Below are 17,175 nucleotides of genomic sequence, written 5' to 3'. Positions count from 1 at the left end.
GGGGCATCTCTCGTCAGAGGAAATTTCAACCCTGGAGTCCTGCATATCAAAGCAGTGGTAATGAACCTGGATCTGCCTGGCCAGCAGGTCTGTTATCTGACTTCGGATGAACCGAGTGAGCCAGGAAAGTGCCCATGGCCCAAAGGCAAGAACCAGGAGAAGGCCTACAACAGGTCTTAGGAGGGAGGGAAGAAGGGTAGTTAGCCAAGGGGAGTTGGGAAAACTAATTCTGGAACCACCCAAGCTCTTGTTTTCTTTTCTTTTCGTTTTCTTTTTCTAGTCCTTTTTTAACCTTTACCATGCTATCCCTGACTACCCGGTGTGGTCTGTAAAGAAGCAACATTTCTCTGAGCACATTACAAAGGCCAACCTGTTGTAAAAGAGGAGATCCAGGCCTCTCCTGTTCTGTAAAACTATCTCAGCTAGGGAGGAAAGGGATGACTTGAGGGCAGAAATTCCCTGTTCAAATTGGGCAATATCCTCATCTATGGACAGGTGAAGCTCAGAGTAATGCTGGTTGGACAGGACCAGAGAGGCAATTCCTGTGCCTGTTTCCGCTGCTCCAACCCCCAGAAGGACTGCTAAGGTGATGGCAGTAACAAGCTCTTGTCAAGGCAGTCGTCTCAGCACGGCTTTTCTTTCTAGAGATCTAGGAATTGATCTGAGGAATAATAGGTTAGTCTAGGAGGAAGGGACCTAAGTGCCCTGAGTGGCATCTCTGGTGCTACCCTGTTTGCTGTGCTACCTGCCAGCCACAGGCTGTGTCAAGCTGGCCCAACATGGCTATGACCACCTGTGACACCAAGGCCAGCAAGTCCAACAAGCCTTTCTGACACTTTGGATGAAAGTTCAGCACTGCCCTTGGAAACATGACCCCTGCTGTCAGACTGGATTTGTGACAAGCAGTGTCCCTGCTCAGCCCAAAACATGATTGACTATGGGACTTGTATACTGTGTGAAAGGTCTCAAACACAGTTTGCTGTAAAGTTCCCACTGTCCCCCTACAGGAACTCTGAGCAGAGTGATAACAGAGCTAAAGGGCTGGTGGGGGTTGCTGCAGGTGAGGACAACAGCCTGCATTGCTTGTTGGAGGGACAGCATTTGAAACAGAAGTAGTTTTTTCAGGAGAGGGGCTATCTCTCCTGGGCAGATCAGGTATATTTACAGCTCTAACTAGGTGTTCTGGTAAACATCTGGGAACAGAATGTATCTGGTCAAGAATGCAGGCTGAACCTCGTCCCCATATAAGGACCCAGTGAGGTGGCTGAGGAGCCCAATTCAGCTGACCCCCCCCCCAGAGGTGTTTGTAATTAAGGGATTATCACAGACAGATGATGGTAGAGGAACTAGCTGTGCCAGGCACATACCTTGAGGAATTGTGATCATGCTGTTTACAGCAGTGGCTGGAATCTTATTTCACCTGTGAAATCACTATCTATTATGCCAGAGTAGATCTGGACCCCTCGGAGGGCCGCAGAAGCACGGCCAAGTACAAGCACGCAAACATTAGGAGGTAAGGGCCCTGTCACCCCTGTAGGGATGACCTGAGCCCCTTCAAGGGAGTTTAATACTGTTATGGCGGCAGCAAACAAGTCCAATCCAGCACTGCCTGGAGTTGGTCTCTGGAGGGAAGAGAATGGAACTGGGGTGGGAGAATTTGTTGAGGCTAGGGAGGCAGGAGGTGAGAAGACCTCAAGGCTCCAGGGTGGCTCTTGGAGGCATTTGGGCCAGGGGCTGGCCCCTTTGGAAGTTTCCTGGCCCCTGAGGAGGAAGGGGCTGACCAAGATAAATGGTTTTTGACCTGCATTGTGTAGCCCAATGAAGGCCTTTGTAGCAGTGGGGGCAGAGAGTGGAAGGCAGGGGCCTCATAGAGGCGGCTGAACTAAGGGCGTGAGGCTGTGACATTTCTGGGGGCATTCCCTAAGGAAATTTCTGGGTTGTTTACAGAAATAACAGGTGCTGGCACCAGGCTGTTGTGAAGACCTCAGGGCAGCCCCTATGGCTAATCCCATGTCATGGGTGGCTCCAACACCTGAACAGAGTCTTACATATTCAGACAGGTCCGCTCTGTTTTTATGAGGGCGGAGGACTTCCTGGCAGGCAGGGTTTGCATTCTCAAAGGCCAAGTGTTTAACAAAGGTGCTTTCATGTTCCTTTGGCCCAAAAAGTCTCTCAGTTGCATCATTTAAGAGAGAAACAAAGTCACTAAAAGATTCATCAGGGCCTTGACGAATCTTTACTAATAAGGTGGTAGCCGAACCCTTTTGGGGCAGGCGTTTCCAGGCCTGGACCCCCACATTTTGAATCTGGGCCAGAAGGCCAGGAGGGAATTTTGCCTGTGCTGCATTTGTATCATAAGGGGGGTTGCCGAGGAGTTTCTTTAGCGTCCAAGATTTTGAGGACGGCTGTTCAATATTTTTTTGAGCAACTTCTCAACAATTTTCTGTAAATTCTGTTTTCCAGAGGACAAAGTCACCCCCAGAAAGAGCCGAATGGGCAAGGAAATACCAGTCATTAGGAGTTAACCAACGTTTGCTCTGGTTTTCCACCAAAGCCAATGTAAACGGAACTGTAGGACCATACTGAGCACAGGTGGATTTCAGCTTTTCAACAAGGCAGAAATTTAATTTGTGATAAGTCTGTCCTGGCGGGGGGGGGGGGTCCTCAGATGATGGCTTCGGCTCCTCCTCCTCTTCCTCCCCCCTTCCCCCTTCTCATTTTGATCTTCCAAACCCCCTGAGGGGCCCGCTCTGGGCGGCCACCTCAGATGAGCCCCCAGAGGTCTGGCTCTGGGTAAGAGGAAATGCCAGGACAGGCTGAGGCTTACTTTTTGATTTACTAGATTTTTGAGATGGTTTTAACAGGCCGGGAGCCACCACTTCAAGGGCAAGATCTTTAAGTTCTTTGTCAAGAGTTTTCAATTCCCTTAAAAGCTCAACATGTTCCCTGAGAGCCTGGAGGGCCCATAGCAGTGAGCCGAGATTTGGGACAGGGGGAACTAACTCATCAAGTACGGCTCCCAAAAGTGGGAAGACGAAACATAGGGAGGGGGCATTGCGGAAGGGGGCACTGCCAGAGATTTTTGAGGTGGTATAAAAGGGCCCAAGGACTCCTGCTTTAAGGGGAGATTTTTGTAGGGGACCCAGTCTGGATTATAGTAACTGGCCACCCCTTTCTCTAGGGAAGCCTCCTTGGTGGGGTCTGGAGGGGAGTTATAGGTAAAATTATTAACAGAGGGATAAAGATGGGCAGGAGCTGACTCCTGGGGATTGTTAGGTTTAAAAGTCATGAGCGTCCCCTCTTCCATAGAGCGCAGGTCATGATCCAAGGGACAGACCAAAGGCGCTCAAGAAAGCGCTCAGGGGATCTTAGGTCAGGTAGAGGGGGAGTGAAAGGCTTCCTTTAAGATTTTTTGTCCTATATTAATAAGCTCTTATATGTCAGGGGAATATTTACAGACCCTAAGAATGTTATCAATAAAAAAAAAAGGCTTTAAGGTCTTTTTTCTTTACCCTAGTTCCTCATTTCTTGAGGGCCTCTTTTAGGCCAGAAAGGAATAAATCTTGGGACGATGTTGCCTGTCCCATGGCTCGTCACTTTCTTACCTGTGTCTTCTAAGCTCTCCTCCAGGATCATGTCCTGAACCAGGCAATTTCAGGGGGATCCAACAACTTCACCAAGGCCTTGATCTTCCTCCCAGAGATGACATTCCAAATCCTCAAGAGATGGTTTTATCCACGTTGGGCACCAGTTGCCCCACCTGCAGGGCTACAACGGGTTCTCGACCACCCTAAGGAGGGAATGTAGGAACAGGAGATACAGAGGAAAATACACCAAGTCTAGATTCTGATCAAGGCGCAACTTTATTTTTCTCCAGAAGGGTTTATATAGTTCCTCCAGGGTGGGGGAAGCAAGAAGCTGTCATCTGCATAAGGTGGGGCAAGCTAACAGGATGTTTGTATTGGGATGTTTACAGGGTGAAAGGGTCAAGGGCTCTAACTCAATGTCCTATTGCTAGGCAACCTGACTGTAAGATGATCTAGTTCCCTGTCTTATCTGGGGTCTGTATTTTTTCACTAACTAGAGATTCTGTCCTTGTCCCTGACACAAAACCAATGAAGAAAGGTCCTTGCAAGACCCTAGTTCTGGCTTTGTCCTTATCTTGGATTTCCTGACTGGCAGATGTGACCATTGAATATATACCTATAAACCACACATTCTAGGGTATTTTCTTGGAACATTCTGAATGAACCAAAATTGTCTTTATGGTATCAATCCCCTAGATTCGTTGGCATAAATTGTTTCCCCAGGATTTTAGAATTAATTATTACCTAGGACCATCATTGTCTGCAAATATATTTTCCTGACATCCAAATGTTGATTAGATGGCCATTGTTTTATTGAATGTTCATGTCACAATAACATTTAAAGCATGGTTTTAGCACTCAAAATTTTATAGACTATTCAAAACTTGGCAAGTATACAATTGAAATAAACTAAACTGAGGTAAGTATAAAGAATTTAAAAGAGACAGACTATTTAATTAGTGTTATTTTGTATGTGACTAAGATAAAAAAAATGGTAACAAGAGGGTTCTTAGAGAAAATGAAGCTTAGGACTTGCTTGAAATGAAATTATATTGTTATATTGAAGACAGCTAAAGAGAAAAGATTCTGCTATCAAATGCAAACTAGGAAAGATGTAAGTATTTCTTTTTTTTTTAACTAATGTGTTTCAAGTAGCTGAAATAGTCCCTGTCATACTTGAGGTATGCAATAAATATGTGTTAAAACAAAAGCCAAAATAATCACTCCTTGACTAGAAATGTGAATTACAGATGGGTATGGGGGATATAGTTGCTTAAAGGTCATTGAAATATTTAGGGGAAAACTCGGAGTGTTTAGCGCTGAGACTGCAGTAAGTTTGTGTAATTGGTCGTGAAGAACTTCAAATATATTGGCAAAACCTAGAGCAGGATAGAGAGAGCTATTGCTTTGACCAGGGTTGATGTCATCATAGGGAATTCCTAAATACAATAGAAGAGAGCAATAAGGCACAACAGACTGGGCTATAACAGGATCACCCCCAAGGACTCATCAAGGACAGGGAACACAGCTGGCAAGAATCTGTGAGGCACTAGAGTGAATGGGGAAAAGAATCAGAGGAAATATAACCATGCTGGGTGGTTTAATTCTAGTGCAGACTTGGAATCCTAGGATGGCATGCATGCTTTCAGAAACCTGGAACACTTGTGTTTGGTTAAAATAAAGCAACCTAGCTATCTTGAGTTTGTAGAACTCTACTCTGTTCCTTCATAAATGGTGGGTGGGTAGAGATTAAAAGATGGCCCAGCCATTAAAGCCTAGGCTCACAACCAATATATAAAAATGAATACAAATTATCCAAAAAGATAATTTAGAGAGGTTTAGAAATGATCCGTCTCTTAGGGACATTAGAATCTCACCAAAGATAACATTAGTCACAACTAATCAAATTATACGTGTGATATTTGTAGATGTAATTGGACAAAAATTACCTTAAAATTAAAAATATAATGAAAATGACTCTAAAATTTTGTGGGTAATTCTCAATATATCTGAAAATTATTATTTAGAGTTTGCAAAAGTTAACTTGTAAGTCAAATTTAATGACAGCAAATAAATTGAATCTTAATGTATGCAGGTTCCAAAGTTTTTACAAATGAGAAACATGCCGACTTCTCTCCTGGCTTTCGCTGTAATTATAATCACCTTTGTTTATGCAAAGTTTATTATTTCCAAATTGCTCACTGGGGGCCTGATTAAAAATGATGTGCATGCCCCTCATTCTTTAGTTCAGTAATGGTGCCTCAAAGAAGGGGAAAATGCTTATCATGCACCCAAATTAATTAAATTTTATAGGCTTGCTGTTCATTAAACTGCCTCTGATAGTGCAACTCTATCCATTTTAGTTTTACTACTGGGAGGTGAGAAATGTAAGGAAGGTCTGAGGAAAGGAAAATACAATTACAGTAAATTAATACTGCCTACTGTGATAGAGCCACAGGCACAGTGGCCAACATTACCCACACAACAGAGAAAAGAAAAAACCCAAATCAGGAAGCTTCCTATTTTATACCATCAAGCACATGTTCCTTGTAGCCACTTTGTTTAGGACTCTCTGTAAATGGTTTATTCCCTGGTTTTCCATAATCTTTACATATTGTAACATAGGTAGCAACTTAGTAGCTACTTCCAATGTTCTTCCAGATTCAAAAGAGCGTCATGTAAAGTAAATATATAGCATCACAAAATGAAATTGGATCAATATAAATTTCAGTTACCAATAATTAATATAGAAACTATAAATCTAGTTTTCTTTGATGTCTTCATGTGAACCTGTAGGATGGAAACATCTTCTAGTGTTAAGGTGGGTTTTATTGCCAAACTGGGTCTTACACTGACCATAAATTGTAACCAAAGACCAAAGCTAGTTTCAACACTGATAACTCTGTTAAATATAAGTTCTTATATCTAGATAAGAAATAGTAAGAACAATGTGGACAGGAGTGATTATTGGAATATATAGAGGTAAAGGCATAGAAGAATCTGTAGGTGTGAAATGAAAGTGGGTATAGAATTAGCTAGATTAGGTTTTAAAATTTGGCCATGTGGACTGTTAAATATACAATGAGAATAAAATATAAAATAATAGGAATTATAAAGAGTAAGTTCATAAGTTATCAAATAATTGTCCATTAGCTTTCTAATAGTTTTCTGGTAGTTTTATCTCCTATAAGAATTAAATTTAACATCAATATAACAATGTAATAAGTGGAAAGTAAAGTTTTTAGGAAAACAGAATACTATTTGAGTTAAAGAAAATAATTTGGTTCTTTTCTTTTTTAATATCTTATATTCCATGGCTGCTCAGCTGTATGACTCTTTGAATTACAAACTGAGTTACAAAATGTACAAAGTTTAAGCATCAGCTTTTCAGCCTCATTTTTTATATCACCATTTAGTAAATAACACCACATTTATCAAAAAACAGATAGTTTTCACACAATAAAAAGTTGTAGAGATGCATATAACTTATCAAGCTTCTATGAACTCAAATACCTTCAGAAATACACATATACATTAAACATATATAATCTATACAGTAGGACTCCTATATTCTGACATTACAAATATCAGGTTCAAATTTAGCAATGAAAAAAATATTTATTTTGTAGTTTTGATGACTCACCTTGTTACTCATGTGAAGAATTATTTCCTCTGGGTACTGCAAATCCTCCTGTATCAGTTCTGACCCACCTTGCCCTCTCTGAAATGAACTGCTCTATGAGGTGAGTTGACTTAGGTTTAGCCTTTCACTAGACAGCATTAGGTCATGAAATTAATTTGCGTATTATTTCCCAACCACTCTGCTCCTATACAAACACTCTTCAAGTGATCAGCGATTACAATCATTTGAGAATATATCAGCAACATCAGGGGAATTTGTCCCAAGTTTCTTCTGAATTGAAGGAGAGTCCAGTTATGGGAATTCAGTCTCTGTTATGGGAACTCAAATGAAAATAACCTTAAGATATAAGAATTCAAATTCACTTTTTTAAATAACTCATATGACCTCAGTTTTCTTTCCCATAAGACTCACCTTAAAATGTTAATATACACTATCCCAGAGAAATCTCAATTATTTGCCTTTATAGAAAGCCATGAGGTATATGGAAAACAGAAAGATTGTTTCTAATCTGGGTTATGTTATTTCCTTGGTAGTTTGTTTTGTCAAGAAGAGATTATATACTGTCCAAGTTACAGAATATTTACATAAAACTATGCAAAATTTGTGTCTTTATGCCTTTGGCAACACCTCTTCCTTTTACAATCACTAGTAGGCAAGGAATTGTCCCTTGTAACATCATTCCTCTTTCTCAAATGACATCAACACATTCCACTTTAGTGAAGGCATAAATTCAATATGGCTTCCAATTTTCATTCACAAAGAAGATGCCAAAAACTATACTTGTCCACTCAGTACTTGCAAAGAATTACGTTCATTAAACTTATTTGTTATTTAGTATATTCTACATCTAGAATGCCACCTCTGCTTTCACAACTGGCATACATTAACACTTTAGATGGCATATATGTAGCAACTTTTCATTTTACTGCATTTTGGGAAGAAAAGAAACAAGTTCATTTTCAAGGAAAGTAAACCACACACATGAAACACATTATTTTAAGTGGCCAGACCTGTTAAGATGCAACTATTGGAAAATTGAGATGTAAAATTAATGGAATAATATAGTAATTTCTGAATCTTTTAATTAAAATAGAAAAGCTGTAACATGGCAAAGTCCTCAGATGCTTACAGAACTCTTTGTAGTCTTCTGCTTCTGAAGTTGATGAATACATTGCTTCATGTTTATTACTTGGTTGTTTTCCTAACTCTTGCTTTCTTTTCTAGTTATTCCTTGTGATCTTGCCAATTAATGCTTTAATAAGTAGCAAGAGGAGGATTTACAACCTTGATAAGCTTACAAAAACTCATATACTTCTAATTTTCCATTTCATTTAAAACTTTATAACATTTAAATTCCACAAAGTCTCTAAAATTTCTGCAACAGCTTTATACTGATGTGTAAAATGTGCTGTAATGAATTTTTAAAGTTCAAGTTAGCTATATTCCACATAGAAGAGAGTTTCATATTCTTTGTTTACATAAGGCAGATAACAGTTAACATATGCTACCATTAAAAAATTGATTGAATAATTATTTTTAATAATTTTTTTAATTTTATATATGGTTACTATATATACATCATTTCCTGACTCCCTCTCTTCCCTTCAATTCCTCCTGAGTCTTTGACTCCTCAAATTTAGGGCCTCTTTCTCTTTATTATTGACACATAAACACACATGCACACACACACACATGTATACAGATAGATGAAAACACACACACACACACACACACACACACACACACACACACACATATACAATCTCCTGAGTCTGTTTAGTGTTAGTAGTGTGTGTATGCTTTAAGAATGATCACTTGGAGATAGATAATCAATTAGGGGACTCATCCCTTGGTAAGAGGAAATCATCTTCTCTTAGCATTTATTTATTACCTAGAACTCTTTATCTAGTAGTGAGGCCCTGTGAGGTTTTTCCCATCCATTTTGGTATATCAGCTGGTATTGGAAATATTCTAGTCTTGTTTATACATTATTTCTCTTCATTCTCCATGGGTGCAGTTTTATTCAGAAGACATAATCTCAAAGTATACACACTAGTTCTTTCATTCTCATAATCTTTCAGCTCCCTCTTCAGTTATGATACCTGGGCCATAGGTATACAGGTTCTGTTCTAGATGTATATATTGGAGCTGGGCACCCTGTGGTGATGGGATTGTCTTTCTGTATGTTGTGAAAATATGTTGCTCCAATTGGTTGATAAATAAAATGTTGATTGGCCAGTTGCCAGGCAGGAATTGTTGGTGGGATAAGCAGGAAAGGGAAATTCTGGGGAGAGGAAGGCTGAGTCAGGAGACACAAGCCCACTGTCTAGGGAGCAGCATGTAATGGCACACAGGTAGAGCCACCACGGAACACATGGCAACATACAAATTAACAGAAAGGGGATGAGTTTAAGCTTAAGAGTTAGTCAGTGGTAATCCTGAGCTAATGACCAAGCAGTTTTAATTAATATAAGCCTCTATGTGTTTACTTGGGTCCAAGCAGCTGCAGGAATGGTGGGTGAGAGAGATTTGTCCTGCCTCAGGCCAGATGGGACACAAGAAAACTTTCAACTACACTGTGGTGATAGATTGTGTATCAAATAAAGCTTGTCTGAGGATCAGAGGACAGAGACAGCCACTAGATTAAACATAGAAGCCAGGCTGTGGTGGCATACACCTTTTATCCTAGCACTCAGGAGGCAGAGATCTGTCTGGATCTCTGTGAGTTCAAAGCCGCCCTGGACTACATGAGATTGATTCAGTCTAGGAGAGAAACAGAGCCAGGTGGTGGTGGCACACACCTTTAATCCCAGCACTTGAGATCTCTTGTCTTTGCCACCAGTATTTGGGAAGCACACATGCCATTAATCCCAGCACTATGAAGGAAGTGAAATGGCTGGGCAAAGAAAGGCATATAATGCATGAGCAGACAGGAACTAAATTTTTTGGCTGAGGACTCAGAGGCTTGCAGTCTGAGGATAGATAGGATCTCGCCTTCCATTTAGCCAGAAGATTTGGTATTGGTGAGAAGTTTCTCTAGGGGCTTGTTACTTTGTCTCTCTGATCTTTCAGCAATTACTTCGATATCTGGCTCCAGGTTTTTTATTAAAAGACCATTTAGGATTCATGTGGTATACCCCAACTCCACTTAGCTGTTACCTGCGTTTGACCAGTTCTGGCTTTCAGTCATGTACTTTTTCTTTTTAAAGGAACTAATTTGATAAACAATATGCCCTATATTTCTCTGTATAGATCTACACATAAAGATAAATACTTAGTATTCAGTTAGCAATTATACTTATTTAGGAAAGTGGCAGTAGTAAGTTCTTTCTGAGATATATGACTACACAAATCAAATGTAGTTGGCTAGGTTTTTAGTCCCAGGAATGAATTTCCTCCTAGTAAGAGACTCTAAGATAAATTAGACAGCTGTTGGTTTCTGCCAATATATAAATGTCACCATTGTACCCTTAGAAATATATTGTCATGCTGGTAATTGCTTAGTCATTGTCTGGTCATTGCTGGATAGAACTATTTGTTGTTTTTCTCCCTTGTCATCTTTCACAGAGCCTTGCTGCATCCTAAAAGTTAGTCCTCCGGAAAGCATTCAGATTAGAGCTAACTTGATTCTTCTAAGCCCTGTGTACAAAGTGCTTGATGTATTCAGACACAGGGACTTTTCCTTGAGGAGCAACCAATGTCAAATATATGCTGTTTTGGGAGTCTCATATACCCTCTTAACCAAGACACAAAAGGAGGTTTCTGTTCAGAGACCCAGATGGCCATAGGTTGCAGTATACTGTGGCCTGACACCTTTCTCCAGGCTAGACAATGTGAGGGACTCCCTCCCCAGCAAGGACTTCCTACATCTACCTGGCTTTATCTGGAGACTGTATCTAGGCCTGGAGGACTGACCTCATCTACAAGCTTCCTCTAGGCTCAGATGCCTGATTTATCTCTAGCATGACTCTTGGCATAGTTCCCTGTTAGAAGCTCCCCCACATATGCTGCACATATGGTAACTAAGACTTGTACTAGGAGGTTTGTTCTTGGACCTTGCTATCTCATATGAGGCCTTAGGATTGAAGCATGCTGTTTAATGCAAATTAGGGTTTGTCCCCAGGTTTCCCAACCCTATATATTTCCTATACTCTGAAATAAAATTGAGTTGCCTTACTTAAGTCATATCCCAGAGGGCTATTTCCATCATATTCACAGCCATCTGAACCCTATTCCCGGCTTCTGCTCAGTCCACCCTCATGGACAATTGGCCAATTATCTCCAAGGAAGAAGGGGATTGACAGGTTTCTCATACCTGATACTGGATATTTGATTAGATTGTCTACAGTCCATGGGGATAGTATTAACCACCAAAATTGTCATAAAAATTTACAGATGTGTGCATGTAAGTAGACTTATATACTATATGTTTTTCATATAAAATAATATTATTCCTTATAGCTCTTTCAAATGGTTTTAGTGCTATTTATCTCTCCCACATTGCACTTCCAGTAAAAGCTCCCTTCTCCCCATTTCCTCCCTTATAGCACCTGTATCCTGCTCTTCTTTCGTAGTGCTCTTCCCCCAAACTTAGTCTCCTTTACTCTCCTTGATTCTGTAGTTATCCCAGGTTTTATACTCACATCTAAGGAACAGTATCTAGGAATAGGAAATGGACAAGAATATGCAGAATTTCTTTCCTGGGTTGCCTTGAAATAGTAAATGGAAAAAAATATCCTTTGTTAGGACATGTCTTTCTGTATGTTGTGAATATATGTTGTTCCCATTAGTTAATAAATAAGCTTCTTTGGCCTATGGTAAGGCAGCTTAGAGGCAGGCTGGAAATCCAAGGAGACAAACAGGAAAGAGAAAGGTAAAGTAAAGCCACAGAACATGTGGCAAAACATAGATTAATAGAAATGGGTTAATTTAAGATATAAGAGCTAACTAGCAAGAGGCCTACCATAGATCATACAGTTTGTAAATAATAGTAAGCCTCTGAATGATTATTGCATAAGTGGCTTTGGGACTACAGGGCTGGGCAGGATCAGAGAAATCTTCTGACTATAGTCCTTGCTGTCAAATGCCATAGCTGAAGCCTATTAGGAGCACCGTGAGTCATATATTAACCTCTGCTTTAGATAATATGTAATTCAAATGAGTGTATTTTTCCTTAATGGGCAGAGTAAATGATGGTAGGAAATTGCTCTAAGTGACAGACAAACATCACAATGTTGTTTAGATTTTACACAGATCTTTTATATATGCAACCTGTTTTACTGCAAACATCCATTCCTTTGCAGAAAGATGCCTAGATAGGCAGCTTCTCCATGTCCCTTTCACTTCAGCCTCTTTCAGAAATATGTGTCATAAGAGTTGACACATTTCACTTCATTTGTTCGAAACTGTTTCTCTGCCTTCCTTACCAGCTTCATGCTTATGTATCTAGATTCTAGTGAAATGTCCAGATGTGGCCAACTTTATCTTGAATAATTTAAATTCAGTTTACTTTTAGAATATTGATATTCAAGGAAATATGTAGTTGTATTCTGAATAAAGATAATTTTAAGAAAAATTGTATCAAATATTCTTTTTGTTTAATTATATATACCTACTTCTATCTTCCGAAAATAATTTAAGGTATAACAGTAGTTCATTAATACATTTGAAAACCCAAATTTAATGTTTCTTCATATTTTTCTGTTTACTTTCCAATACTTATTTCATGTTTCTAAGAAAAAGTTTATATAAGAACAAGGAAAATGTATAAATCCATGTCCATTTCTGGTTATATAATATAAACATGGTGTTTATGGTTAGTATGATACAATGTTTAGATTTTTTTAATGTGTAAGGTCTCAAGTCCAATATTATATAAAAAATCAGCTTTCTAAAAATATAAATATATAGTCCTATTCCTTAAAGCTTAGTTTAATTTCAGTTAGTACATTTGAATCTATCCTCTTGTCTGACTATGTAAATATTTATTGCAAAATCTCTTTATTATTACATTTATTTGTTTATATACATATATATGTATGTATGTGTGGTTGCATATATGCCAATGTTGAAGGTCTGAGCTGGTTTCATATACGTAATTATTTATAAAAATCCATTGTACCATTTCACATATATCCTGGCATCCAAACTAAATACAACATAGAGTACAGAAGAAACATTAAGGTTTAAACCTGTAATAGAATGAATATGTGCACTTTTCAGATTCATATACTGAATCCCAAAACCCTAGTGGTGGCAAAAGGAAATATGTTCTTTCAAGGTAATCAGTTTAAGATGAGTTCAAGAATATGGAGTCCTATACTAAGAGTAGTTTCCCTGAAAGAAAAAGCTTACAGATCAGTGTTGGAGTCCTCCAGGGTGGCATCGAGGATCAAGTAAACATTCAGGATTATAACATCCTAAATGACTGGAACAAAAGAGTCCTCAGAGTGCAGTGTATGTTTCAGAAACACTTGGTCTTCATAACTATACAATGTAAATTTCTTTATTTCAGTCAACCTAGCTCATGATATTTTGTTATGGTCATTTTACAGAAGAACTTGAGTTGTTAGAGCATAGTATCTGTACTATGCTGTAGGTGCAAGATTTTCTGTGTCCCGCCTGGCCCATGATCAGGACAAATCTCTCTCACCTGCCAGTTGCACAGTCTCTCAGAACCAAACAAACATACATAGGCTTATATTAATTAAGAACTGTATGGCTATTTGCTCACGCTTGTTACTGACTAGCTCTTACACTTAAATTAACTCATAAAACTTTTTTTGGTTGTTTGTTTTTTGTTTGTTTTTGTTTTATCGAGACAGGTTTCCTCTGTGCAGCTTTACGTCTTTCCTGGAACTCACTCTGTAGTCCAGGCTGGCCTTGAACTCACAGAGATCCGCCTGGCTCTGCCTCCTGAGTGCTGGGATTAAAGGCATGTGCCACCACCACCTGGCCAAATTAACTCATAATTCTTATCTATGTTTAGCCATGTGGCTTGGTGCCTTTTTTCAGTTCTGCCTTTCCATCATCCTTTCTCTGTGTCTGGCTGGTGACTTCTGACTCAGTCTTCTGACTCAGACAAAATTCTTCTTGTCTGCTTATCCCACCTATACTTCCTGCCTGGCTACTGTCCAATCAGCATTTTATTTATCAATAAATCAGCGCAACACACATTCACAGCATACAGAACGACATTCCACAGCACTATGTACAAAAAAGTACTCTATTAAGACTTTTTTCTCACTGTCATTTTGTACATTCCTTTAAATAATACAAAAACATCCAGGTGACTTTATCATTTTGTTTAAGAAAATTTACTCTAAAATCTAGGTGATATACCAAGTTTCAGGAAATAACACACTTGCTACCTTTATTATTACAAAACAAACAGTTCCTTTTAGTTTCTAAGCATCTCCTGAAGCTGAGATGATGGGAACAGAACAAGATAAAATGCCACAATATTTGAAGTTATTGTTAAAAGTCAATCATATCCCTTAGGTAAATGATTGTCAGATAATAACAGACCTTTGATTAATACCCAGTGCTATAAGAGAGTTGACACTGGTAATTTGATGAGAAAAAAGTTTTCTCATATTTGATTGTGTTGTGGAGTTGGGGATAACCTAATTCTCACTTTCAAAAAAAAAAGTAAGGCATTGTAACAGAAGAAAGTCTATGTGAAGTGTAAAATTAATGTTATATTTTTCTGAATATTAAATCATTACAATTATACTGGTTAATAAAAATATGAACATAGAAATAAGTCATAGGATGGGTTTTTGACAACACAATTAGTGATTCGAACGGTGTGGAGCGTTTATCTACCAACCCCACAGCTCCCCAGAGTTTTCTTGAGTGTGAGCAGTAGGAAATATTAGATAGAAGGATTTATTGCGGAGAATCTTGTGGAGATAAACAGATAGAAAATAAAGGATAGCCTCAAGAGGGCTTGGAACCTTTTCCAATGGACCCCAACTGTCTCTGCCCCAGGGTTTTTATAAAGACACCAAGGGGTGGAGCAAAAGACACCCCCCCTCAGCACAGCCAAGTGCAGACCATCTCAGACACCTGCACTCAGGCCTGTGGTCCTAATCATCCTCTATTCGGACCTGCTGGGTAAAGCCACGAGGAACCCGAGAACAGGCTCCCACAGGTCCCCCTTTCTTAATATATAAAAAATAACTATTAATGTCTTACAGCAATCTCTATAGCTGTTACACCTCCCAGTATGGGAGTAGAGGATCATAAAGACGGCATTTCTCTTTTGAATTAAGTCCAAGGTGACAGCAGTCTTAGCTGTCTCAAGCCCTTTCTAAACCAAAAACTCTTAAGGCGACTACAAACTTAAAGAATCCCTTAGCTTCATCACTACCATTAACAGGTTAACATAAATATTGCTATACATAGTCACAATTCTCTCAATCTTACAACTCAAATCAAACTCTTAACAGAACCATTTGAATTAGCATATATGGTGCTATATATAGTTAACAATTTTCTCTGTCTTACAGCTTAACTCAATCATTTGAGTTTTCTTGCTAACAGAACAGATGTATTCACAAACTTAAATATTTCCTTAACTCCACAAAACCAGGGTGCAGTAATATCAATAAGTTTCTGCAAACGTAATTCAATCTCATAACTCCTCCTTTTCTTTATAATTTTTAAACAAAATCTCAAACCTAGTTAGAGGAACCCAAACTTATACAATTCCTACAAACCCATATTGCAAAGCAATATTTTCAATCTAACCATTAACACATTGAAAACTTTTAGCAAAACATCCAAAAGCAGTTTAATAAAACTCTTTACACCTTTAAAAGTAGTCTCTTAGTATACCCCATTTGCATTTCTTACTAACAAAACATGACATTAATCCACTCAAAGAAAATATTTTAAATTAAATAGACTAAGGAATATTAACTCTTCCTTTTCTTTATAATCTTTTAAAGCAAAATCCCAAGCCTAGTTAGAAAACCCAAACTTCTGTTTAAACAGTTCCATTTGTAACACAAAACCAGTTCCATAAGTAATTCCATTTTTACATAAACAGTTCCACAAAACAATCCATCAATCACCAGTCAATAAAGCATATATGCATACACAAAACTGCATCTTGATTCTAGGTAGAAATAAATTTCATTTAACCTAATTCCAGAAAACCGTTCCTAGGTCATTACTCAAAATTGTCCCATTGCAATGAAATCTCTATTGTTTATTTTATTTCTTAAGTTTTAAAATTCAAATGATAAATTCTGGTACTAGCCTTCCACATATGAGAAATCCATAACCAAAATCTTTTTGTAATTTTATCTTATTTTAAGTTCAAAAAGTTGAAACAAGAAATAAATTCTGGTATCAGGCTTTCACTTCCAAAACTTTTTGCAGTTAACAAATTTTGTTCAAACAAGCATCTCTGAACTTTTATTCTCAAGCCAGAGACCTTTATAGGTGCAGTAGTATTCTAAACTGCACCGTTTTTGATGTTAGCTCAGGTTTTTCTGTGTTGAGTCGATTTTCCACGGATCTCAGCTGTGGATGCCTTGTTGTGCTGCAATCTCTATAGTTGTTATAGCGTCTGCCATTCTTAGCTTCTTAGTGGCTTCTGGAGCTTTTGACACCATTCAGACTGCCTGCTTTGCAGTCTACTGGGACACTACCTTCTGTGTCTCAGATGCTTTCACCATTATACATTATATATTATACATTAATAGACTCACACTTAACATTTACACTTTTTTATAAACTCACATATAACATTTTGCCTTTCAAAGCATTTAGACTCACATTCAACATTTACACATTTTTACAAACTCACATATAACACTAACATCTACTTATTTATACTCCTTAAGAAAACTATAGAACTACTTTAGCAAATATATTTCTTACTACTTATACACTTACATTCATTCCATCTTATTCTTATTTAAAGTTACATAA

This window comes from Peromyscus maniculatus, chromosome 6 (assembly GCF_049852395.1).
Source record: "Peromyscus maniculatus bairdii isolate BWxNUB_F1_BW_parent chromosome 6, HU_Pman_BW_mat_3.1, whole genome shotgun sequence".
Taxonomy (NCBI): domain Eukaryota; kingdom Metazoa; phylum Chordata; class Mammalia; order Rodentia; family Cricetidae; genus Peromyscus; species Peromyscus maniculatus.
Note: the sequence above shows the minus strand (reverse complement) of the source record.